This window comes from Hemiscyllium ocellatum, chromosome 19 (assembly GCF_020745735.1).
Source record: "Hemiscyllium ocellatum isolate sHemOce1 chromosome 19, sHemOce1.pat.X.cur, whole genome shotgun sequence".
NCBI classification, from domain to species: Eukaryota; Metazoa; Chordata; class Chondrichthyes; order Orectolobiformes; family Hemiscylliidae; genus Hemiscyllium; species Hemiscyllium ocellatum.
In genome coordinates, this window is record NC_083419.1 from 3,577,910 (window position 1) to 3,603,413 (window position 25,504).

The window sequence follows — 25,504 nt, forward strand, 5'->3', positions numbered from 1 at the left end:
CCTTCTGTTTTTAGTTCAGACCTTCTGGGAGTCCTTTATAAATTGGCGGTGTTTAAAATTATTTCACAGGTTGAGGGCGTAGTTGACTAGGCCAGCATTTATTACCCATCCCTGATTACCCAAAGGGCAGTTAACAGTTAACCACTTTACTGTGGGCCTGGAGTCACGAATAGGTAAGGACGGTGGTTTCCTTCCCTGAAGGACATTAGTGAGGTAGAATATCAGCCACAATAATAATGAACAGGTTCAAGGGCCAAATAAAGAAGCCAAGATCCAACTCCAGATCTCCTTATGTTATAGGGTCATAGAGTCATACAACATGGAAACAAACTCTTCGGTCCAATCAGAACATGTCAAATATAATCCCCAAAAAAACTAGTCCCACCTGCCTGTTCCTGGCCCAGATCCATTCAAATGTTTCCTATTCATGAACATATCCAAATGTCTTTTAAACATTGTAACTGTACCCACATCCACCACATCCACCACATCCTCAAAAAGTTCATTCCACACGCGAACCACCTTCTGCTTAAAGAATCTGCCCCTCGTGACTTTTTTAAACCTCTCTTCTCCTACCTTAAGAATATGCCTCCTAGTCTTGAATTCCCCCATCAGAGGGAAAAGACACCTCCCATAAACCATATCTATATCTCTCATGACTTTATAACATGATCGAGGAGAAAGGTCAATGCCTCCCAGAATCCCCAAAGTTCACGACCGTGAAGTGCGGAGATGTTTCTTCACTTAAGGTTGTGACCCCTTGGGAATTCTTTCCTCCATGTGATTATTGTTCCTGGGAAGGCTTCAGATCAATCCACCTCCAAAACTTGCTCTGAAAACCATGCTCAGGTTTTGATGGCTCTGACAAATCTCATCATAGCAGCCAAGATAATCCATAAAATCTGAAATATGTTCAAATTTCACATGAAGTTTGAGCATAGTTCATTCTGAAGCTAGAGTCTTAAATTTGTACACAGGCAGCCATAAAGGTTTGCAAGTTGCCCATGATGGGTTGTAAAAATGCACCAAAAGTGCAAACCTACAGCTCAGTGAATAAACCTACACCCTAACGCCCAGCACGCATCCAATGGGAAAGGTGAATCAATAGCGGCTAACAAAAGAAATTAAACATCAGAGGAAATAGTGTGTAAGGATACCAGTAAACGTGATAAGCCTGAGAGCAATTTTGAACCTAGCGAAGGATAACCAAGAAATTGATAAAGAAAGGGAAGAGAACCTGAATGTAAGCTTGCAAGAAGCATAATATCAGACTGTGAAAGCTTCGTTAGTATGCAAAGAAAAAATGATTAGTTATGGCCATGTGGAATGTAAGCACTTTGCATTTATCATGGGGAAATTTATCATGGAGAATGGTGGAGATACTAAACAGTTACTTTGAATCTGTCTTCATATAGAAAATATCTCAGAAATCCAGGTAATCAAGTGACTTGTGAGCTTGAGGACTTGACAGAGATTAATGAAGAGGTAGTACAGGCAGTCTCAGGTTGTGAACGGGTTCCATTCTGGAGTTTGTGCAGTTCGAGAGGGAGCACAATGCAAGAAAATATAAAGTAGCCATTTGTAAGAACACGGAATGTTTGTTCATCAGAGCCTGTAAAATTACACCCCTCGATAGGATCGCATCCATAAGTATGAATGTTTGTAAGTCAGATGTTCATAAATCAGGGATACCATGTACTTGAAATGCTAACTAGATTGAAGGTCCCTGGACCAGATGAGTTACTTCTCAGAGTGTTGAAGGAGATAGTTTGAATTGGTGGTTATCTTTCAAAATTCTACACATTCTGGAAAAGTTCCTGCAGACTGAAGATTAACAAATGTACCTCTACTATTTAATAAGGGAGGGAGAGGAGAAGGGGGAACTACAAATCTGTTAATTAGAATTCAGTAAGAAAAATGTAAGAATCTGTTATGAAAAATACAATGATTGCACACTTAGAAAATCATTCTAAAATTGGGCAGAGTCAACATGGATTTGTGAAAACAAAGACGTATTTAACAGAACTCTTGGAGCTTTTTGAGAATGTTACTTGTAGCAATGGTAAAGGAGAACTAGTGGGTATGACACATTTTCTGAAGGCTTTCAATAAGGTCTCACACAGGAGGTTAAGTAAGCAAAATTAGATCACAGAACCTGGGGGCAATGTACTAGTGTGGACTGAGAATTGGTTAACAGGTGGACAGTAGGAATAAACAGACCATTCTCAGGGGGACAGGCTATTAATAATAAATCCATAACATTCTAAAAACAGTCAATACACTGTTTCCTAATATTAAAGGATTCTTTGAAAGATTCTAGATTCCACCAACAGCACCAAGGTTCATTGGACTCAGTTGCTGAGATACATTATTTAGAAAAAAAACACACACGAATGATGTGAAAACATTATGCCCACCTACCATCTGCAACTGAGTAACATGTGAAGAGACAGTTGCTTCAGATCCTGATCTGGGTTTCTTTTGAAATTTTGTAGCATTGCATTGGATTTTGGCAAATTTATTTCTGCCATTTTATTCACTGGACAAGGTTGGCAGGTTAGAAGATTATGACGAGAAGTTCAGTCCCACAAGAATCTGTACTGGGGCCAATGTTAGATTAGATTAGATTAGACTTACAGTGTGGAAACAGGCCCTTCGGCCCAACAAGTCCACACCGACCCGCCGAAGCGCAACCCACCCATACCCCTACATATACCCCTTACCTAACACTATGGGCAATTTAGCATGGCCAATTCACCTGACCCGCACATCTTTGTGACTGTGGGAGGAAACCGGAGCACCCGGAGGAAACCCACACAGACACGGGGAGAACGTGCAAACTCCACACAGTCAGTTGCCTGAGGCGGGAATTGAACCCAGGTCCCTGGCACTGTGAGGCAGCAGTGCTAACCACTGTGCCACCGACAGTTCAGCTCAATGATTTAGACTCTTGAATAAAAACACAGTTTCTAAATTTGAATATGAAAGCAAGTCCAAGTCTGCAACAAATTAAGTAAATACATTAAAAAGGAACTTAAAGCATGGTCATGGGATTGGCATATTAATTTCCTCAGTTGAGAGTGTGGTGCTGGAAAAGCACAATGGGTCAGGCAGCATCCGAGGAGCAGGACAATTGATGTTTCGGGCAAGAGCCCTTCATCAGGACTCTGATCTCCAGCATCTGCAGTCCTCACTTTCTCCTGGACTATATTAATTTCCTCAGATAAGTGTGAGGTGTTCCACATTGGTTGGCAAAATAAGGAGGTCACATATTGTTGGAAAATAAAAGTCTAATTGTGATTGAGGAGCAACAGAGTTAGGACTGAAGATGTTGTGACACATGCCAGTAAGGCTATGAGAGAGGCAATCCAAACCCTAGAATTTATTTTGGGGTGGATAGAATTAAAAGGTTGAGAAGTTATATTAACTTGTGTTGAACATTGGTTGGACTGTATTTGGACTGCTATATGACTTTTGATTGCTAAATTATAATAAAGAGTACAATAAATAGAAGGCTGCAAGGATGATTTGCAAGTTTGAAACCAGTTAATATTCTGTTACTATTCAGCAGAAGTTGGTGAACAGGTTTAACCTCTTTACTTTTGCAGAGCTTTCTCTGTTTCTCTGCTCGCCTCCCTTTCACTGTGAATGCACCCAGGCTATAACACTCCAAGATACCTATACAACCCCAGCAATGGCCTCCTGAGGCAGGCACGGTAGCTTCATTTAAGATGCGTCTGGACAGATGCATGAGTAGGTGGGGAGCAGAGGGATACAGATGCTTAGGAATTGACCGACAGGTTTAGACAGTACGTTTGGATCAGCTCAGGCTTGGAGGGCCGAAGGGCCTGTTCCTGGGCTGTAAATTTTCTTTGTTCTTTGTTCTTTTCTTTGTATTTGCTCCACTGCTAACAGACAAGGCTCCAATTACCTGAGTCCCAAATCTTAGAATTCCCTCCCTCAACCTCTCCTCCTGGCTAACTCTGTCTCCTCTTTTCAAGAAAACGTATTTCTTGTTTTGTCTTAATATCTCCTTATCTGGCAGAGTGCCACAGCTTCAGAGAATCCCTACAGTGTGGAAGCAGGCCATTCAGTCCATTGATTCCACACCGACCCTCCAAAGAGCATCCCACCCAGACCCACCCCCTATCCTAACCCTTGCGTTTCCATGGCTAACCCACCTCGCCTGCACATCCCTGGAATCTATGGGGCAATTTATCATGATCAATCCACCCTAACCTGCATATTTTGGACTGTGGGAGGAAACAGGAGCACCCAGAGGAAACCCACGTAGTCACGGGGTGAATGTGCAACTCCACAAAGATAGTCACCCAAGGCTGGAATCAAACCCAAGTCCCTGGTGCTGCGAGGCAGCAGTGCTAACCACTGAGCCACTGTGCCAGCCTTAATTTTCTTTGATAACACATGTTAAGTGGCTTAGACTAGTTTGCTACATTAAAGGCACTATATAAATGCAAAATGTTGCAGTTGTTGTTCACAATCAAAGCCTTCAACCTTTAACAGATCTTGTGTTCTAATGTATGCGCTTGATCATGTTGGTGATAGCTGTTTGTCACAAGGTTGTGTTGGACCTTGAGATGTCTGTGTTTGAACAGAAGGCACCTGATTAGTTTACTCTATTTGCATTCACTGAATTATCTCTGGGTGTCAGAAATTTGTAACAGACGTGTGTTACTCCTTTCTCAGTCTGCTCCAGCCCTCCTTTGCCTTTCAGATGGATAATTCTATTGTGATGGTTACAATTTCCTTTCAGATCTGTGCTCAGGCATTGAACAATTGCTATTTGACCCACTGTAACCCCTTTGATGAGCATCTTCAAAGTGCGACTGTCCTTGACAATGAAGGAGACCTTCCCATTGTCCAGTTTTCCCATTGCTATTCCAGGGCCAAGTCAACTGGCTTTTAAAACGGCTAAAGGCAGAGACAAAGTGCTTTGCTGTTTCCAAATGACTTCACTTGAACTTCCCTTTCACTGTTTGCCATGTTTAGAATAATATATTCCCCCAGATGATGGGAATCTTGACAGCCACAATATGTGCCTTGAAGTGCCTTGTCAAATGATTCTGTCAGTACTGATTGTTTGAGATGACCATGCCAACAAGAGGCAGACTGCCCAGGTTCACAGTCCACTGAGAGAAAAGTCACTGAACAATCAGCGCTGGAACTGATTCCAGGCCTAGACTTGGTGCAGTAGAGTTGCCAGCTCAACTTGGACATGTTTCTGAACCTTTAGTCACATCACACCCAGCCTCTAACTTCTCCTTCCAATCCTCCCACTTCCTCCAAACCAAAGGAGTAGCCATGGGCACCCACATGGGTCCCAGCTATGCCTGCCTCTTCGTCGGATATGTGGAACAATCCATCTTCCGCAGCTACACTGGCACCACCCCCCCACCTTTTCCTCCGCTACATCGATGACTGTATTGGCTCTACCTCGTGCTCCTACGAGGAGGTTGAACAGTTCATCCACTTTACTAACACCTTCCACCCCAACCTCAAATTCACCTGGACCGTCTCAGACTCCTTCCTCCCCTTCCTAGACCTCTCCATTTCTATCTTGGGTGATCAACTCAACACAGACATTTACTACAAACTGACCGACTCCCACAGCTACCTACATTACACCTCTTCCCACCCTGCCCCTGTAAAAACGCCATCCCATATTCCCAATTCCTCCACCTCCACCACATCTGCTCCCAGGAGGACCAATTCCTCCTAATACAACTCAAATGGGCCTCCTTCTTCAAAGACGCTCTCCATCGCATCTCCTCCACTTCCCGCACCTCTGCCCTTAAACCCTGCCCCTCCAATCGCCACCAGGACAGAACCCCACTGGTCCTCACCTTCCACCCCACCAACCTCCTGATACATCGTATCATCCTCTGTCATTTCCGCCACTTCCAGACTGACCCCACCACCAGCGATATATTTCCCTCTCCACCCCTATCAGCATTCAGTAGAGACTATTCCCTCCGCGACTCCCTCGTCAGGTCCACACCCCCCACCAACCCAACCTCCACTCCCGGCACCTTTCCCTGCAACCGCAAGGAGTGCAAAATTTGCGCCCACACCTCCCCCTCACCTCCCTCCAAGGCCCCAATGGATCCTTCTATATTCGTTGCAACTTCACCTGCACCTCCCCTCACATCATTTACTGTATCCGCTGCACCCGATGTGATCTCCTCTACATTGGGGAGACAGGCCACCTATGTGCGGAACGTTTCAGGGAACATCTCTGGGACACCGGCACCAATCAACCCAACTGCCCCATAGCTGAACACTTTAACTCCCCCTCCCATTCCGCCAATGACATGCAGGTCTTTGGCCTCCTCCATCACCAGACCATGGCAACACGACGCCTGGAGGAAGAGCGCCTCATCTTCCGCCTAGGAACCCTCCAACCACACGGGATGAATGTAGGTTTCTCCAGCTTCCTCATTTCCCCTCCCCCTACCTTATCTCAGTCCCAACCCTCGAATTCAGCACCGCCCTCTTGACCTGCAATCTTCTTCCCGACCTCTCCGCCCCCATCCCCTCTCCGGCTATCACCCTCACCCTCACCTCCTTCCACCTATCATATTCCCAGCACCCCTCCCCCAAACTCCCTCCCCCCTACCTTTTATCTCAGCCCACCTGGCACACCAGCCTCATTCCTGAAGAAGGGCTTATGTCCGAAACGTCGATTCTCCTGCTTCTCGGATGCTGCCTGGCCTGCTGTGTTTTTCCAGCATCACATTTTTCAACTCTGGTCTCCAGCATCTGCAGTCCACACTTTCCCCAGCCTCCAGTGCCCCATCCCCTCCCTCCCCACCCCATCCACTCATTGATCGTCCCCCAGCACTGCCTTCTGGACAGACAATCAGAAAGCTAACAGTCTTTGTTACTTGATTAGTTGATTCCTGACTGTTTGTCAAACTATTTTATAGTCCCCATTGCAAAAGGACACTGTGTGCATTGTTTAACAATCTGGAATATTGTTTTTGAATTATCGCCAGTTTCCTTTTTCACTTGCATGGAATGTGTCTATCATTTGCCAGACCAGTCTTTATTGCACATCTGTAATTATCCTGGAGGAGGCGAGCTAATATTCTAAGCCGCATCATCAGGTGAGGTGCTGTTAGGGAGAGTATTCCTGGAATTTAACACAGTGACACAGAATGACTGGCAGCAATGTCTTCCAAAGTCCTTAAAGTCATGACTTAGAGGAAAACTTGTAGATGTTGGTGATCCTTTGTATCTGCCATCCTTGTCTTCGAGATGTGAAAGGTTGGGTTTGAAAACTGCTGTTGGAGGTGGCTTGGTGACTTATTGCAGGGCATCTTGTAGATGGCAGAGACTGCTGACACAGTGGTGAAGGGAGTGAGTGTTGAAGGTAATGGTGTGGTGCCAACCAAACAAGCTTCTTTGTCCTGGAGGGTGTCAAGATTCTTGAGTGCTGTTGCAGCTGCACCCATCCGGGGTGAGTGGGGAGTATTCCATTACACTCCTGACTTGTGGAGGGGCTGTTAGCTGAGTGCCCCACCATTTGATCCATCACTCTGGCCAATCATTTCTTAGATATTAACAAAGCTCTCTCTTTCTAATCATTTTCACAGACACCTTGGAAACTTGGTCGTCAGGGAGCCCAGAAAAAAGTGTGCACAGCTACAGCGGCCTCAGTGCGTATGAGGAACTGGATGAGATCATCCCATACACTGGGTCTTCCTTATCCCAGCGCCCCCTCGATGATACCCCACAAGGTGTTTCTGACTCAGGTGGTTGTTTTGCTCCATTCTATTGGCTTGCAGTACCTTTTCAGCTGTCCCATTTTATTAATTTGTTTCAGTCTAATGGGTGGACGTTAAGTATTAGACAATCATTGGTTATCCTGATCGTTAAAAATCCAAACTTAAACTGCAAAACCCATAGTTACTCAATCGTTACAGAACAAAGATCCAACCCCAGCAGGAAGACTGTGTCCAGTTCTCAAACCCTGCACTTCAGGAAGGATGTGACATCCTTAGAGAGGATACACTGGAGGTTCACAGGAAGCCTGTTGTGAATCGTAGAAATATAAAAACTGAAATAACTCCCCAAAGGCCAGTATCCCATCACCAAGACCCTTTTATTTACATGTGGAGAGTCCCTGGCACTGACCCAGCTCCCTCAGAGCCAGCACTCAGAGTGAACAGAACCTCTGACATTCCTGTTTATTTTTTTTTACTCCTTTTTTTTAAACCCCCGCACTACCGCCTAACTGCAGTAGTGCTTATTTTTCCCCAGCACCCATGGTGTGTGTGTGTGCAGGTGTGAGACACAGTGTGAGACACAAGGTGCATGAATCTTTATTCAATTTCCACCACCAGGAAGATAGGAAACACCCGAGTGGCCAGTGACAAGCAGTGCTCTTCACATCAAAGGGCAATGCTGTGTGATCAAACAGTGAAGGGGAGGGCAGGGACTAAATCAAAATAGAGTTGGAGGGGGAAATGATGCACTCCACTCCCTGCGGCACCCACCTCTCCCTGAACAACTCCAGGGTGTTGGTGGACACCGCGTGCTCCTTCTCCAAGGACACCCAGGCCCTAACATAACCGCGGAAGAGGGGCAGACATTCGGCCCTAACGACCCCCTCCACGGCCCGCTGCCTGGACCTGTTTATGGCCAGTTTGGCCAGGCCCAGGAGCAGACCCAGGAGGAGGTCTTCAGACCTGCCCTCCCTCCTCCGCACCAGGTGCCCGAAGATTAGGAGCGTGGGACTGAAGTGCAACCAAAAGCAGAGGAGGAGGTTTTTAAGAAAATCAAAAAGGGAGTGCAAACGCCCACACCCAATATACACATGGTCCACGGACTCCACAGCGCCACAGAACAAGCAGTTGGGCTGGGAGTCAGTGAATCACCGCAATCTGAGGTTGCAGGGGACTGCTGCATGCAGCACCCTCCACCCCAGATCCCCAAGAGAAAGGGGGAGGACTCCCACGTAGAGCCCTCCACTGGGGGTCCCCACCGCCCGATGGCAAATGGGCACGCCAAGGCATGTCTGGACGGTGGATGAGGGAGAAGAGGTGGACGTTGTGCAGCAGCAGTCGATAAATGACCCGCTTTTTTACACCCTTAAAAGAGACAAAATTAAAATTCTGGAGGCGGCTCAGGTTGTGGGGCACAGGCTCCCACGGGAAGTACAGGATCCTGGAGCTAATGTGAAATTCCGTCCGGGCTGGCGTGAGCGCGGACGGGATCCCACCGCACACCTGAGGGTCCTCCAACTGGTGAGTTGGTCAGCCCTTTGAAGGAACCAGCAGTTTCGTGACTTCTGTATTTCAGATCCCTTGTGTCTCACTGATTATAATTGCCCCGCCATACCTCCAGTTGCTTATTCCACAGCTCTGGAATTCCCTTCCGATACCTCCTTGCATCTCTACCTCCCCTCCTCCCTTTAAACATTCCTTAAGGTGAGTTCTTTATCCAAACGTTTTGTCAGCTAACCTATGAATATTCACTATACAAGGAGGTGTCAGAGATACCAGGGATGGTAAGGATGCCTTAGAAGGGATGATTGGTTTGGCTGGACCTGTAGTCATAGTCATAGTGTCATACAGCATGGAAACAGACCCTTCAGACTAACCAGTCCGTGCTGAACATGGTCCCAACTAAACTAGTACCATCTGCCTGCGCTTAGAGTCATAGAGACGTATAACACAGAAACAGACCCTTCGGTCCAACTCGTTCATGCTGACCAGATATCTTAACATAATCTAGTCCCACTTGCCAGCGCCCTGCCCATATCCCTCCAATCCTTCCACCTCATATAAGCACCCAGATGCCTTTTTAAATGTTGTAATTGTACCAGCCTCCACCACTTCCTCTGGCAGCTCATTCCATACACGTACCAGCCTCTACATGAAAAAGATGCCCCTTAGGTCTCTTTTATCTCTTTCCCCTCTCCTAAACCTATGCCCTCTAGTTCTGGAGTCCCCCACCCCTTGTCCATTTATTCTAACCATGCCCCTCATGATTTTATAAACCTCTATGAAGTCACTCCTCAGCCTCCGATGCTCCAGGAAAAACAGCCATAACTTTTCAATCTCTCCCTGTAGCTCAAATCCTCCAACCCTGGCAATATCCTTGTAAATCTTTTCTGAACCCTTTCAAGTTTTATAACATCCTCCTGACAGAAAGGAGATCAGAATTGCACGCAATATTCCAAAAGTGCTTAAAAATGTATTGCTGGAAAAGCGCAGCAGGTCAGACAGCATCCAAGGAACAGGAGAATTGACGTTTCGGGCATAAGCCCTTCTTCAGGAATGAGGAGGGTGTGCCAAGCAGGCTAAGATAAAAGGTAGGGAGGAGGGACTTGGGGGAGGAGCGATGAGAATACGATAGGTGGAAGGAGGTCAAGGTGAGGGTGATAGGCCGGAGAGGGGGGTGGGGGCGGAGAGGTCGGGAAGAAGATTGTAGGTCAAGAAGGCAGTGCTGAGTCTGAGGGTTGGGACTGAGAAAAGGTGGGGGGAGGGGAAATGAGAAAGCTGGAGAAATCTGCATTCATCCCGTGTGGCTGGAGGGTTCCTTGGCGGAAGATGAGGCGCTCTTCCTCTAGGTGTCGTGTTGCCATGGTCTGGCGATGGAGGAGGCCAAAGACCTGCATGTCCTTGGAGGAGTGGGAGGGGGAGTTAAAGTGTTCAGCTACGGGGCGGTTGGGTTGGTTGGTGCAGGTGTCCCAGAGGTGTTCTCTGAAACGCTCCGCAAGTAGGCGGCCTGTCTCCCCAATGTATAGGAGGTCACATCGGGTGCAGCAGATGCAGTAAATGAGGTGCAGGTGAATTTTATTCCAAAAGTGGCTTAACCAATGTCCTGTACAGCTGCAGCATGACCTCCCACCTCCTGTACTCAATACTCTGACCAATAAATGAAAGCATACCAAACGTCTTCTTCACTATCCTATCTACCTGCATCTCCACTTTCAAGGAGCTATGAACCTGCACTCCAAGATCTCTTTGTTCAGTAACACTCCCTAGGACCTTCCCATTAAGTGTATAAGTCCTGCTAGGATTTGCTTTCCTACAATGCAACACCTCACATATATCTAATTTAAACTCCATCTGCCACTCCTCAGCCCATTGGCCCATATGATCAAGATTCCGTTGTAATCTGAGGTAATCTTCTTCGCTGTCCACTACACCTCCAATTTTGGTGTCATCTGCAAACTTAGTACAATCTCTCCTATGTTCATATCCAAATCATTTATGTAAATGACAAAAAGTAGTGTACCCAGCACCCATCCATGTGACACTCCACTGGTCACAGGCCTCCAGTCTGAAAAACAACCCTCCACCACCACTCTCTGTCTCCTACCTTCCAGCCAGTTCTGTATCCAAATGGCTAGTTCTCCCTGTATTCCATGAGATGTAACTTTGCTAACCAGTCTCCCATGGGGAACCTTGCGGAACGCCTTACTGAAGTCCACATAAATCACGCCCACTGCTCTGCCCTCATCAATCCTCTTTGTTACTTCTTCAAAAAACTCAATCAAGTTTGTGAGACATGATTTCCCACGCACAAAGCCATGTTGACTATCCCTAATCAGTTTTTGCTTTTCCAAGTATGCGTACATCCTGCCCCTCAGGATTCCCTCCAACAACTTGCCCACCACCGACGTCAGGTTCACTGGTCTATATTCCCTGGCTTGTCCTTACCACGTTTCTTAACTAGTGGTAACACGTGAGCTAACCTCCTTACCTGGTCTGGCTTACACGTGACTCTAGACCCACAGCATTGTGGTTGACTCTGAACTGCCATCTGAAATGGTTCAAATGGTGAAGTACAGAAAGTTAAAGGGTGATGTAACTGAGGGGTTTTCGACGATTGAAGGATTTGATGGAGCATATAGAGAGAAGCTATTTCCTCTGGTGGGGAGGGGAGTGTAGGGAGTCCAGAACAGAAGAAGGAGTTGTGTTAATGATTGTTCACTAGTCACCCACTTTACCACATTGCAGAAACTGAGAATTTACCCTGAAGTGCTGGGGGTCCTGGCTGGGGTGGATCCAGTGCTACTGGTGCCACAGAAATCTTACATGGAATACCGTTAATATAATATTCCACTTTTACTTTGCAGAGCCGACCGAGAGATTGTCAGTTTCTCAGACATCCTGGGCCTCAACAGCTCATAACTCACTGTCAGAAATGAGGTTATCCTTACTGGATCATCTGAATTGGGATCACCAACAGGAGACCCATCAACTGCAGAAGCATTTGCCTCAAACCATGGGAGCAGAAAGCTGGAGGAGGATTGCCAGTGGAGAGACAGGGGATTTGGATAGAAGTGGTAAGCTAGATAATAATGTTGCATGCGTGGTGGTTAACATAGAACAGCAAGTGATTAGGAATGTTGCAGTTTATGGCAAGGGGAATGGAATATAAAAGTAGGGAGGGTTTTATTACAGTTGTACAGGGCTTTAGCAAGACCACATTTGGAATATTGTGCATGATTTTGGTCTCCTTATTTAAGAAAGAATGTAATGTTGTCAAAAAGATTCAAAGACAGTTTAGTTTGGGGAGGCAATGGCCTAGTGGTATTATTGCTGAATTGTTAATCCAAAGACCTGGATTTGAACCCTGTTCTGGGGACCCAGATTCCAATCCCACTCGGGCAGACGGTGGAAATTTGAATCCAATAAGTATCTAGAATTGAGTATCTAATGATGATCATGAATCCAGTGTCAGTTGTGAGGAAAAACCCATCTGGTTCATTAATGAATGAATTAACATTCATTAATATCTTTTAGGGAAGGAACTTGCCATTCTTAACTGGTCTGGCCTACATATGACTCTAGACCCACAACAATGTGGTTGACTCTTAACACACTCTGGGCAATAAGTGCTGCCTAGTCAGCATTACTCTCAGCCTGTGAACGAAGAGAAAAAAAGAGTTAACCAACTCCTGAGATGAAGGTGTTAATTGAGATGGATAGGTTAGGCAGATTGGGCCTATATGAATTAGAGATCAGGAGGCTGAGGGAACTTGACATCGTGGATGCTGAAAGGATGCCTTCACTCGCAGGAAAGACCAGAACCAGAGGACACTGCTTAAAAATAAAGGGTCTTCCATTTAAGATAGAGATGAGAGGAAATTTGTTTTTCTCTGAGGGTCATTAATCTTTGGAATTCTCTTAATCAAAGAGGATGTAGATAGGGTCCTTGAATATATCTAAATGAGCGAGATATTTTCTTTTTTTTAACTTCTTTTTTTTGATCATGCTTTTCTCTAATCACCACTGAAATAACTCCCCAGTGGATGGTGTCCTGTCACCAAATCATCCTTTATTTACTCGTGACGAGTTCTTGATACTGATCCAGCTCCCTCAGAACCAGCTCTCAGAGTGAACAGGATTTTTCTGCTTTTTTTTTCTTTTCTTTTTATTCCCCAGCACCCATAGTGTGTGGGTGCAGGTGTGAGACACAGTGAGAGACACAAGGTGCATGAATCTTTATTCAATTTCCACCACCAGGAAGATAGGAAACACCTGAGTGGCCAGTGACAAACAGTGCCCTTCACATCAAAGGGCAATGCTGTGTGATCAAACAGTGAAGGGGAGGGCAGGGATTAAATCAAAATAGAGTTGGAGGGGGAATAAGCGAGATAGATTCTTGACTGATAAAAGTCCATGGTCATTGATTTAAGCAGAAATAGGCCCTTGAGGCCACACTCAGATCAAACATGAACAAACTCAAAGGGCTGAATGGCCTACTCCAGTGCCTAATTTGCATGTTCATTTGAAGACCAGCAGTTGAGTCCCATCAGCTGTTAGTAAAAAAAATCTAGCACATGTTAAATGATCCATTAATCTGTCAGATTAAACCCCAACTCATCCACCAATGTCCTTTAGAGAAAGAGACATTGGAACAGAAAAAGGCATGCACTGCCATTTCATCAGATCATGATTTATCTGTATCTTAACACTTCTTGGATCCATTTATAAGTTTGCTGATGGTACCACCATAGTCAGTCAAATCTCAGATGGTGCAACGCAACAGACTACAGATGAGAAGTGGAAGACCTGGAAAAATGGTGCACTGAGAACAACGTAGCTCCCAGTGCCGGCAAAACCAAGGAACTCATTCTTGACTTTCGGCAGGATGTTACACATGTCCCCCTACACATTAACAGCACAGAGATGGAATTAGTAGAGAGTGTCAAACTTTTGGGAGTAGTCATCCATAACAAGCTTTCTTGGACCCTTCATGTGGACGCACTGGTTACAAAGGCCCAACAACGTCTCCTCTTCCTCAGGCAGCTGAGGAAATTTGGCATGGTGGTGAATACCCTTGCCAACTTTTATAGGTGCACCATCGAGAGCATTCTGTCTGGATGTATCACTACCTGGTATGGCAACTGTACCATTCAAGATTGGAGACGGTTACAGAGAATGGTGAACTCGGCCCAGACAATCACAAATCTGCCAACCTCCCATCTATGGAATCCATCCACCAGGCCCACTGTCAAGGAAAGGCCGCCAGCATTCTCAAAGATCCATCCCACCCTGGCAATCTTTTTCTACAACCTCTACCATCGGGGAGAAGGTACAGAAGCCTGAACACACACCAGCCGGTTTCGGAACAGTTTCTACCCTACTGTTGTTGGAATACTGAATGGACTCACAGACTCTTAACATTCGCCTGTACCTGTGTTTTGGTTTTTGCTGCTGTTTACCTATTATTTACTTAACGATGCTGCTTAACTCAGTGATCTGCCCGTATTGCTTGCAAGACGAAGCTTTTCACTGTGCCTCGGTACACGTGACAATAAGTTCAATTCAATTCACCATTAATTGCCCAACAGAAGTCTATCAATCCCAGTTTTTCTTTGGTCTGACTTGGTCCTTATCTGACTGCACACAGGGATCCGGTTGCTCTGTAATTGTCGAACAACCCTCCTATCCATCAAAGAGGCTGACCCATGTCCAGCTTCTGACCCCTTTTCTTATGATTCCACCTATTCCATTTGCACAGCATTAATGTGGCTAGGCCATGCTGTAGAATCGGATATTGTGGTTCATAAGACTATAAAACTATAAGATACCCTTCTCCTTATAACTCTTGAAGTCATTACTAATCCACATTCTATCTCTGTCTTAAATACACTCAATGACTTGATCTCCACAGCCCTTTGCAGTAATGAGTTCCACAGATTCACCACCCTCTAGCTGAAGAAATTCCTTCATGGTTCTAAGAGATCGTCCCTTCATTCTGAGGCTTTGCCTTGGGAACCTACTCATTCCTACCAGTGCAAACAGCTTTTCCATGTCTACTCTAACCAGGCCTCTGAGTATCCTATATGTTTCAATCAGAATCCCCCCTCCCCCCATCCCTGTAAACCCAGAGTCTTCAACTGCTCCTGAGATGGTAAGCCCCTCATTCCCAGGATCATTCTTGGAAACCTTCTCTGGACCCTAACACCAGCACATCCTTCTTTAGATATGGGGCACAAAACTGCTCATCATATTCCAAATGTGGTCCGACCAGAACCCTCTACGGCTTCAGTAATACATTCCTGTTATTGGATACTAGCCATCTTGAAATGACTGCATTTGCCTTGCGCTTTTTTGCCCACTCTCCGAGCCTGTCTAAATCCTTCTGCAGCCTCCATGGTTTCTCAACATTCCCTGTCACTCCACCTATCTTTGTGCCGTAGGCAAACTTGCCCTCCCTTCCTTTGTCCAGCTCGTTAATGTATAATGTGAATAGTGTGGTACCAACACTGGCTCCTGCAGAACTCCACTAGTCACTGGCTGCTATCCTGAAAAAGCCTGTTTCCCCACTCTCTGCCTTCTGCCAGTCAGCCAATCCTCTATCTATGCCAATACCTTCCCCTAACGCCATGGGCTCATCTTAGTTTACAGCCTCCTGCATGACACCTTGTCAAAGGCCTTCTGGAAATCCAAATAGATTACATCTGCTGGCTCTCCTTTGTTTAACTTGCTCATTACCCCCACAAAGAACTCTGACAGATTTGTCAGGCATGACTTCCCTTTGACAAAACTATGCTGACGCAGCCCTATTTAATGAAGGACTTTTGCCTGAAACTTTTGCCCGATTCTCCTGCTCCTCAAATGCTGCCTGACCTGCTGTGTTTTTCCAGCACCACACTCTCGACTCTAATCTCCAGCATCTGCAGTCCTCACTTTTGTCTATTTGACCATGCACTTCCAAGTCCTCTGTAATCTCATCCATAATAATGGACTCTAAAATCTTACCAATGACTGAAGTCAGTCTAACTGGTCTGTAGCTTCCTGTCTACTGCATCCTTCCTTTCCAAAACAGGGGTGGCATATTTGCCACTTTCCAGTCTTTGGGACCATCCCTGACTCCAGTGATTCCTGACAGATCATCACCTATGCCCCTATAGTCTCCTCAGCTATCTCCTTCAGAACTCTGGGATGGCACGGTGGCACAGTGGTTAGCACTGCTGCCTCACAGTGCTGGAGACCCGGGTTCAATTCCCGACTCAGGCGACAGACTGTGTGGAGTTTGCACGTTCTCCCCGTGTGTGCGTGGGTTTCCTCTGGGTGCTCCGGTTTTCTCCCACAGTCCAAAGATGTGCGGGTCAGGTGAATTGGCCAGGATAAATTGCCCGTAGTGTTAGGTAAGGGGTAAATGTAGGGGTATGGGTGGGTTGTGCTTCGGCGGGTCGGTGTGGACTTGTTGGGCCGAAGGGTCTGTTTCCACACTGTAAGTAATTTAATCTAATCCATCTGGTCTGAGTGACTTATCCACCTTCAGATCTTTCAGCTTCTCCAACACCTTCTCCTCAGAGATACTGACTACACCCACCCCTGTCCCTGACTCTCTTGAAAGTTTCGTATGCTGATGGTGTCTTCCACTGTGACAATTGATAAAAAGTACCCATTGAGTTCCTCTCTCATTTCTTTGTTCCCTAGTGGTCCATATCCACTCTTGCCTTTTCCTTAACTTTTATATTTTTAAAAAAAACTCTTGCAATTTAGATTAGATTCCTTAGTGTGGAAACAGGCCCTTTGGCCCAACCAGTCCACACTGACCTTCCGAAGAGTAGCCCACCCAGACCCATTTCCCTCTGATTAATGCATCTAACAGTATGGGCAATTTAGCATGGCCAATTCACCTGACCGGCATATCTTTGGACTGTGGGAGGAAACCGGAGCACCCGAAGGAAACCCATTCCTTTATATTGCTAGCTAGCTTACTCTCATATTTCATCTTCTTTTCCTTTGTTGCTATTTCAGTTATCTTCTGCTGCTTTTCAAAGTTTCCAAATTCTCTGACTGCCCACTAATCTTTAGCACTGCTTTCTCTTTTGCTTTCATGTTGCCCCTGGCTTCCCTTGTCTCATCCTTCCTTCAGTGTTTCTTCTTCCTTGGGATGAATTCCTGCTGTGCCTCCCAAATTACCTCAGAAACTCCTGCCATTGCTGCTCCACCATCTTCCCTGCTCAGCTCTCCCTCCAGTCAACTCTAGTCAGCTCCGCCCTCATGCCTTTGTAGTGACCTTTACACAATTGTAATGCCATTACATCTGATTCCAGCTTCTCCCTCTCAAACTGCAGGGTGAATTCTATCGTATTATGATCACTTCCTCCTTAAGGGTTCCTTCACCTTCAGCTCCCTTATCAAGTCTGCCTCACTACACATCGCCAAATCCAGAACTGCCTGCTCCCTAGTGGGCTCTACCATCAACTGCTTGAAAGCACCCTCTTGTAGCTGTTCCATGAATTCTTTGTCTTGAAATCTGCTGCCAAGTCTGATTTTCTTGGTGCACCTGTATATTGAAGTCCCTCTTGATTATTGTAATACTGTCTTTCTTACATGCATTTTCTATCTCCTGATTTATTTTCCTCTCCACACCCTGACAACTGTTAGAAGGCCTGTAAATAACTCCTGCAAGGAATTCCTTGTGGTTCCACAAGGATTCTACACATTCTGACTATATCACTTTCTGATATTGATTCAATTTTCATTTCTCACTAACAAGACAGCCAACTCCCCGCCTGCCCTCCATCTCCACATCTGTCTGTCCTTTCGATGGGACATGTATGCTTTGATATTTAGTTCCCAGTCCCAATCCCTTGCAGCCATGTCTCTGTGATAGCCACAGTATTGTACCCCCAGTTTCAATCTACATCACAAGCTCATGTACCTTGTTTTGCTTACATTGCGTATTTAAGTCCCACACCCTCAGTCTTGTGTAGCCAGCCCCGCCTCCTTCGCATTGTTGCCCCCTCATCTGCTGTGCCTGAAGTTAGATTATAGAGTCATAGAGATGTACAGCATGGAAACAGACCCTTCGGTCCAATCCGTCCATGCCGACCAGATATCCCAACCCAATCCAATCCCCTTTGCCAGCACCCGGCCCATATCCCTCCAAACCCTTCCTATTCATATACCCATCCAAATGCCTCTTAAATGTTGCAGTTGTACCAGCCTCCACCACTTCCTCTGGCAGCTCATTCCATACACATACCACTCTCTGTGTGAAAAAGTTGACCCTTAGGTCTCTTTTATATCTTTTCCCTCTCACCCTAAACCTATGCCCTCTAGTTCTGGACTCCCCGACCCAGGAAAAAAACTTTGTCTATTTATCCTATCCATGACCCTCATAATTTTGTAAACCTCTATAAGGTCACCCCTCAGCCTCTGATGCTCCAGGGAAAACATCCCCAGCCTGTTCAGCCTCTCCCTGTAGCTCAGATCCACCAATCCTGGCAACACCCTTGTAAATCTTTTCTGAACCCTTTCAAGTTTCACAACATCTTTCCAATAGGAAGGAGACCAGAATTGCACGAAATATTCCAACAGTGGCCTAACCAATGTCCTGTACAGCTGCAACATGACCTCCCAACTCCTGTACTCAATACTCTGACCAATAAAGGAAAGCATACCAAACGTCATCTTCATTATCCTGTCTACTTGCGATTCCACCTTCAATGAGCTATGAACCTGCACTCCAAGGTCTTTTTGTTCAGCAACACTCCCTAGGACCTTACCATTTAATGTATATGTCCTGCTAAGATTTGCTTTCACAAAATGCAGCACCTCGCATTTATTTGAATTAAACTCCATCTGCAACTTCTCAGCCCATTGGCCCATCTGATCAAGATCTTCTTGACACTTTCCAAATCTCTGACCTACTACGTGTTCTGGAATCTTTAATAACCTCTCCTGAGCCTTCCCCCACCCCCTTTAACTTTCTCCATGATTTTCTATACAACTGAATCCACAGCCCCACTGTTTAGTTGAAAGCCCTATGCATAACTCCAGTTGTGTGATTCTTGGTGCCTGGTGAAATTCAGTCTCTTGAAAACGGTACATCAGCCTGCATCTTCAGTCAGTCATGTTCTTCTGCAGAATTGCAACCGTCACCCTCAAATTTCTGTGTTACTTTTCAAAATAATGCAAAGGAAACACCTCAGCTCCAGTAAAAATCAGCACCTTCCTCAATCCGTGTATCAACTCACTCAGTGTTGAATTAGATAGATTACCTACAGTATGGAATCAGGCCCTTCGGCCCAACAAGTCCGCACCGACCCTCCGAAGAGTAACCTACCCAGACCCATTCCCCTGCCCTATACTTACTGTTGACTAATGCACCTAACACTATGGGCAATTTAGCATGACCAATTCACCTGACCTGCACATCTTTAGATTGTGGGAGGTAACCGAAGAAACCCACGCAGACACGGGGAGAATGTGCAAGCTCCACACAGACAGTTACCTGAGGTGGAATCGAACACGGGTCCTTGGCGCTGTGAGACAGCAGTGCTAACCACTGAGCCACGGTTAGAATTTTAAAGAGTTGTAGATTTACTCTTCAGCAACAGAATAATAATTTTCTCCAGGAATTTCCGTCAAACTGCTCGATGACTGTGATTTACTCGGATTTATGTACTTTTACCACCTTCCTGGCTCAGTTACAAAAGCTGGGTCTGAATGAGTTCTCAATTTTGGTCGTAGTTTTTCAATGGAATTTACAATGAGGTTATCAGCAGTGATCATTAACAATGTGGACATTATCAATGATGTTCAGTGAAGACACACCATTGTTACACTCTTATCTGCAAGTAAGCAGCACAGAAATGGCATCATGCTAAGCTGCTATGAAACTTGAAAGGAGTCAGAAAAGATTTACAAGGATCTTGCCTTTGTTGGAGGATTTGAGCTATAGGGAGAGACTGAATTGGCTGGGGCTGCTGTTCTGGAGCGTTGGAGGCTGAGGGGGTGACCTTATAGAGATTTATAAAATCATGAGGGGCATGGATAGGATAAATAGACAAGGTCTTTTCCCTGGGATGGGGGAGTCCAGAACTAGAGGGCATAGGTTTAGGGTGAGAGGGGAAAGATATAAAAGGGACCTAAGGGGCAACTTTTCATGCAGAGGGTGGTGTGTGTATGGAATGAGCTGCCAGAGGAAGTGGTGAAGGCTGGTACAATTACAGCATTTAAAAGGTATGTGGGATGGTTATATGAATAGGAAGGGTTTGGAGAGATTTGGACCAAGTGCTGGCAAATGGGGTTAGATTAGATTAGGTATCTGGTCGCATGGATCTATGTTACGTGCTGTACCTCGCCATGACTCTATGGTTCTATCTGGTCCCCCATTCAGATTTATTAAAAGGCATTGTGTCCATGGACTGCCATTTGGAGATTGAGTATAAACCCACTGCAGAAATTTAGAGCCTCTTCATTTTAGTCTGAGTACGTATTTAATGGCATAGTTATACTTAATTACTGCTAGAGTACCTCTCTGACAGTGAATATTAACCTTTCCAGTGTGTGGAGTCCCATTCCTGCAGATTTTCATTATTACAAGTGTTTCAAGAATGAAAATCAAACCTTTTGTGTATCTTTTATATCATTCTCTTAAAATATAGAAACATGGGAAATAAGAGCAGGAGTAGGCCATTTGGCCCCTTGAGCCTGTTCCACCATTCAAAATGTTCATGGCTGATCATCCAACTCAGTCCCCTGTTCCCACTTTCCACCCCATACCCTTCAGCATGATTTCTAACTCCTTCTTGAAAACACTCAACATTTTGACCTCAACCACTCCCATTGACAAGAGTTCCACTGGCTCACCACTCTCTGGGTGAAGATCTTGCTCCTCATCTCCGTTGTAAATGGCCCACTCCATATCCTTAGGCTGTGACCCCTGGTTCTGGGCTCCTGAGTGGGGGCTTGTGGGATTTTGAAAGGTGTAAGGACCCGGACAAAGGAGTGTCAACTACCGAAAGAGGAAGAGGAGGAGGAGGTGGAGGCGGTGGTCACTGGAGCTGGTGAGAAATGTGCAAAGAGAAAGGAATCAAAACATGGCAGAGATTGGGTATGAAATTTCTGAACTTATTGTTGAGTCCAGTACCCAACTGAAAGATGAGTTGCTGTTTCTCAAGCTAATGTTGAAACTCACAATAACAGTGCAGCAGGCCAAGGACAGGGATATCACAGAGAGAGCTGCATGGAGAATTAAAACCACAGGCCACTGGAAGCTCAGGGTTGTGGTAATGACCTGAACACGTGTTTTCTACAAAATGATTCAACCAGTCTGCTTTTGGTTTGCTCCACGTAAAGGAAACAACATTGTAAACAATGGATACAGTGGACTGAACTGAAAGAAGTACATGCAACCACTGCTTCACACTTTTCACTCTGCCTCGGTACATGTGACAATAAATTCAATTCAATTCAATTCAGGAGTTTTGGGCCTTGGACGGTGAGGAGAGAGGAAGTAAAAGAGAAGGTATTATATCTCTGCTGCTTATATATAAAGGTGCTGTCAGATGGAGAGGGGTGTCGGGGTTGATTGAAGGGTGTCCAGGGTAACACAGAGAACAAAGCATCCCACTTCAACAGCACCCCTCCCTGCTGACTCTGTATCTCACTGTCTGTGTGTCTCACTGTGTCTGTATCTCACTGTGTCTGTGTATCTCACTGTGTCTGTGTATTTCACTGTGTCTGTATTTCACTGTCTCTGTATATCTCACTGTCTCTGTATCTCACTGTCTGTGTATCTCACTGTCTGTGTATCTCACTGTGTCTGTGTATCCCATTGTCTCTGTATCCCACTGTGTCTGTATATCTCACTGTGTCTGTATATCTCACTGTGTCTGTATCTCACTGTCTCTGTATCTTACTGTCTGTGTATCTCACTGTCTCTGTATCTCACTGTGTCTGTGTATCCCACTGTCTCTGTATCCCACTGTGTCTGTATATCTCACTGTGTCTGTATATCTCACTGTCTCTGTATCTCACTGTCTCTGTATCTCACTGTCTGTGTATCTCACTGTCTCTGTATCTCATCTTCTCTGTATCTCACTGTCTGTGTATCTCACTGTCTGTGTATCTCACTGTCTCTGTATCTCACTGTGTCTATGTATCCCACTGTCTCTGTATCCCACTGTGTCTGTATATCTCACTGTGTCTGTATATCTCACTGTGTCTGTATCTCACTGTCTGTGTATCCCACTGTCTCTGTATCTCACTGTGTCTGTATCTCACTGTCCGTGGAGCCCACTGTCTCTGTGTCTCACTATATCTCACTGTCTCTGTATCTCTCTGTATCTCACTGTCTGTGTATCTCACTGTCTCTGTGTCTCACTGTCTCTGTGTCTCACTGTCTCTGTATCTCACCGTCTCTGTATCTCACCGTGTCTCACTGTCGTTGTATCTCACTGTCTGTGTATCTCTCAGTATCTTATTGTCTCTGTATCTTGCTGTCGCTGTATCTCACTGTGTCTCACTGTCTCTGTTTGTCACTGTGTCTCACCATCTCACTATCTCTGTAACTCACTCTCTGTATCTCACTCTCTGTAACTCACTGCCTCTTTTTCTCATTGTGTCTCACTATCTCTGTGCCTTACTGTCTCTGTATCTCACTGTAAGTCCTTGTTGTGTATCTCTATGTATCTCGCTGTCCCTGTATCTCACTGTCTCACTGTCTCTGTATCTCGCTGTCCCTGTATCTCCCTATGTCTCACTGTCTTTGTGTCTCACTGTCTCTGTGTCTCACTGTCTCTGTGTGTCCCTGTCTTTATACCTCACTGTGTCTCACTGTCTCTGTGTGTCCCTGTCTGTGTGTCCCTGTCTGTGTGTCCCTGTCTGTGTGCCTCACTGTCTCTGTGCCTCACTGTCTCTGTATCTCACTGTCTTTATATCTCACTGTGTCTCACTGCCTCTGTGTCTCGCTGCCTCTGTGTCGCTGTCTCTCACGGTCTCTGTACCTCACTGTCTCTGCATCTCACTGACTCACAGAGCTGTTACCAACCTGCCAGGTTTGTTTGCAGTCAACCCAGGAAAGCATGCTGCTGTAAGCAATTTATCATCCTTTCCTGGCAGGCTTCTCAGCTCGTCGTCCATCTGCTAATTCCTCAGAATGTAAACCAGGCTCTGCCCATCAGAATAATCAGGAAGACATGTGTCGAAACAGTCAGACAATGATGAGTGATCCATTAAACGACAAGGTAAGACACAAGTCACATTTTCTCCTGATGAAAGGATAAGCGATCAATGTAATCCAATTAATGAAAGCCACATTTTATCAGCGTATCAAAGCTGGTTTTCAGCAAGTTATCATAAGGGAAATTAAACCATAATATTTGCACTCATGATTTTTGATTGTTACTCTGACAGATTTATTTCTCTTTTAATAATCATCTTTTCCAGTGAATGCAAAGGACTGTCTAAATTATAGAATCTCTATAGTGTGGAAGCAGACCATTCAGCCCATCAAGTCCACACAGACCCTCTGAAGAGCATCCCACCTTGGCCCACCCCACCCCAGCTGCCTCACAGCGCCAGAGACCCGGGTTCAGTTCCCGACTCAGGCGACTGACTGTGGGGTTTGCACATTCTCCCCGTGTCTGTGTGGGTTTCCTCCGGGTGCTCTGGTTTCCTCCCACAGTCCAAAAATGTGCAGGTTAGGTGAATTAGCCATGCTAAATTGCCCGTAGTGTTAGGGCCAGGGGTAAATGTAGGGGAATGGGTCTGGGTGGGTGTGCTTCAGCGGGTCAGTGTGGACTTGTTGGGCCGAAGGGCCTGTTTCCACACTGTAAGTAATCTAATCTAATTTCCTAAGGTTAACCCACCTAGATTGCATACCCCTTGACACTGTGGACAGTTTAGCATGGCCAATCCACCCTAACCTGCACATCTTTGGATAATGGGAGGAAACTGGAGCACCTAGAGGAAATGTACACAAACAGAGGGAGAATGTGCAAACTCCACACAGACAGTCACCTGAGAGTAGAACTGAAACTGGGTCCATGGTGCTGTGAGGCAGCAGTGCTAACCACTGAGCCACTGTGCCAAATTACTGCCAATGTTTGAGCCCTTTTCTCCCACTGCTTATTATTGGGAATGAGTAATTCCCTGTTGTGGCTCAGCTATTTTTGCCTCTGGATTGGAAGGTTGTAGATTCAATCCCATTCTCGAGACTCATGTGCATTATCCAGGCTGGCATCCCAAATGCAGTACCGCAAGAGTGCTGCACTGACGCACATGGCATCCTTTGCGTAAGCTCACAAACTTCAACTCCACTTGGCTCCTCTGCTGGACGTAAAAGATCCCATTGTTAAACGATTGAAGCTGAACAGGTGAGCGCTCCCTGGTGTCCGAGGCTCATTCTACTTTCCAACAGAATGACAGCAATAGACGAACTGCCTCCTTTAGTTTTACTTTGACAAAACTCTCATGTGTTCTGAAGAAGTCATATCAGACTCTAAAGGTTTACTTGGTTTTTCTCTTTGTAAATACTGCCACACCTTCTGAGTTTTTCCAGCATTCTCTGAGTTTAGCTCATCAATAATTGTGGCTGCTTATTGTGTGCAATTTGGCTGCTATATCGAGTATGCTTCAAAAGTTATAAGGTGCTTTGCAATGTTCTGAAACTGTTAAAGGACTATCTAAATACAGGGCTTCCTTTATTTTCTGTCATATGGCCACAGCACAGATTAACATTGAAACACTTCCAACTGTCTGCAACAGCAATTGAGAAATCTGATATTTTAATTTGGTTTTAAATTTTAAATTCTTCTGAACATGTTCCAGCAGCCTCTCATCATTTATGTTCGAAGGATATTCTATGTGACTCACTACAAGACTGACTCTAGCCAGAAGCTGACAGACATGTGGTGTGTGTGTGTGTCATTGCTGACTTCTGCCTTACCCTAGTCCACTTTAATATCGAGATTTCCTCGAATATGAAATCTGATGCAAATGCTCCAGCTTACCTGCAGCATTCGAGACAGCCTGCAGTGCAGCAGACTGATCCCATACAGTTTATCACTAAATCCTCGCTTCAGCCTGGCCTTGGGCCTGCTCTCTTGTTACACATGTATTATCCTCAGTTGTTTTAGAATAATATTGGGATATGGTTATGTGATGGGATTCTGTCTGTGTTCCAACAGCCATTAGTCACAAGAATTACAGAATGGTCAATGAATTACTTGATCCCCTGAAACTGTTCATTTACCCATCTGTTGTTG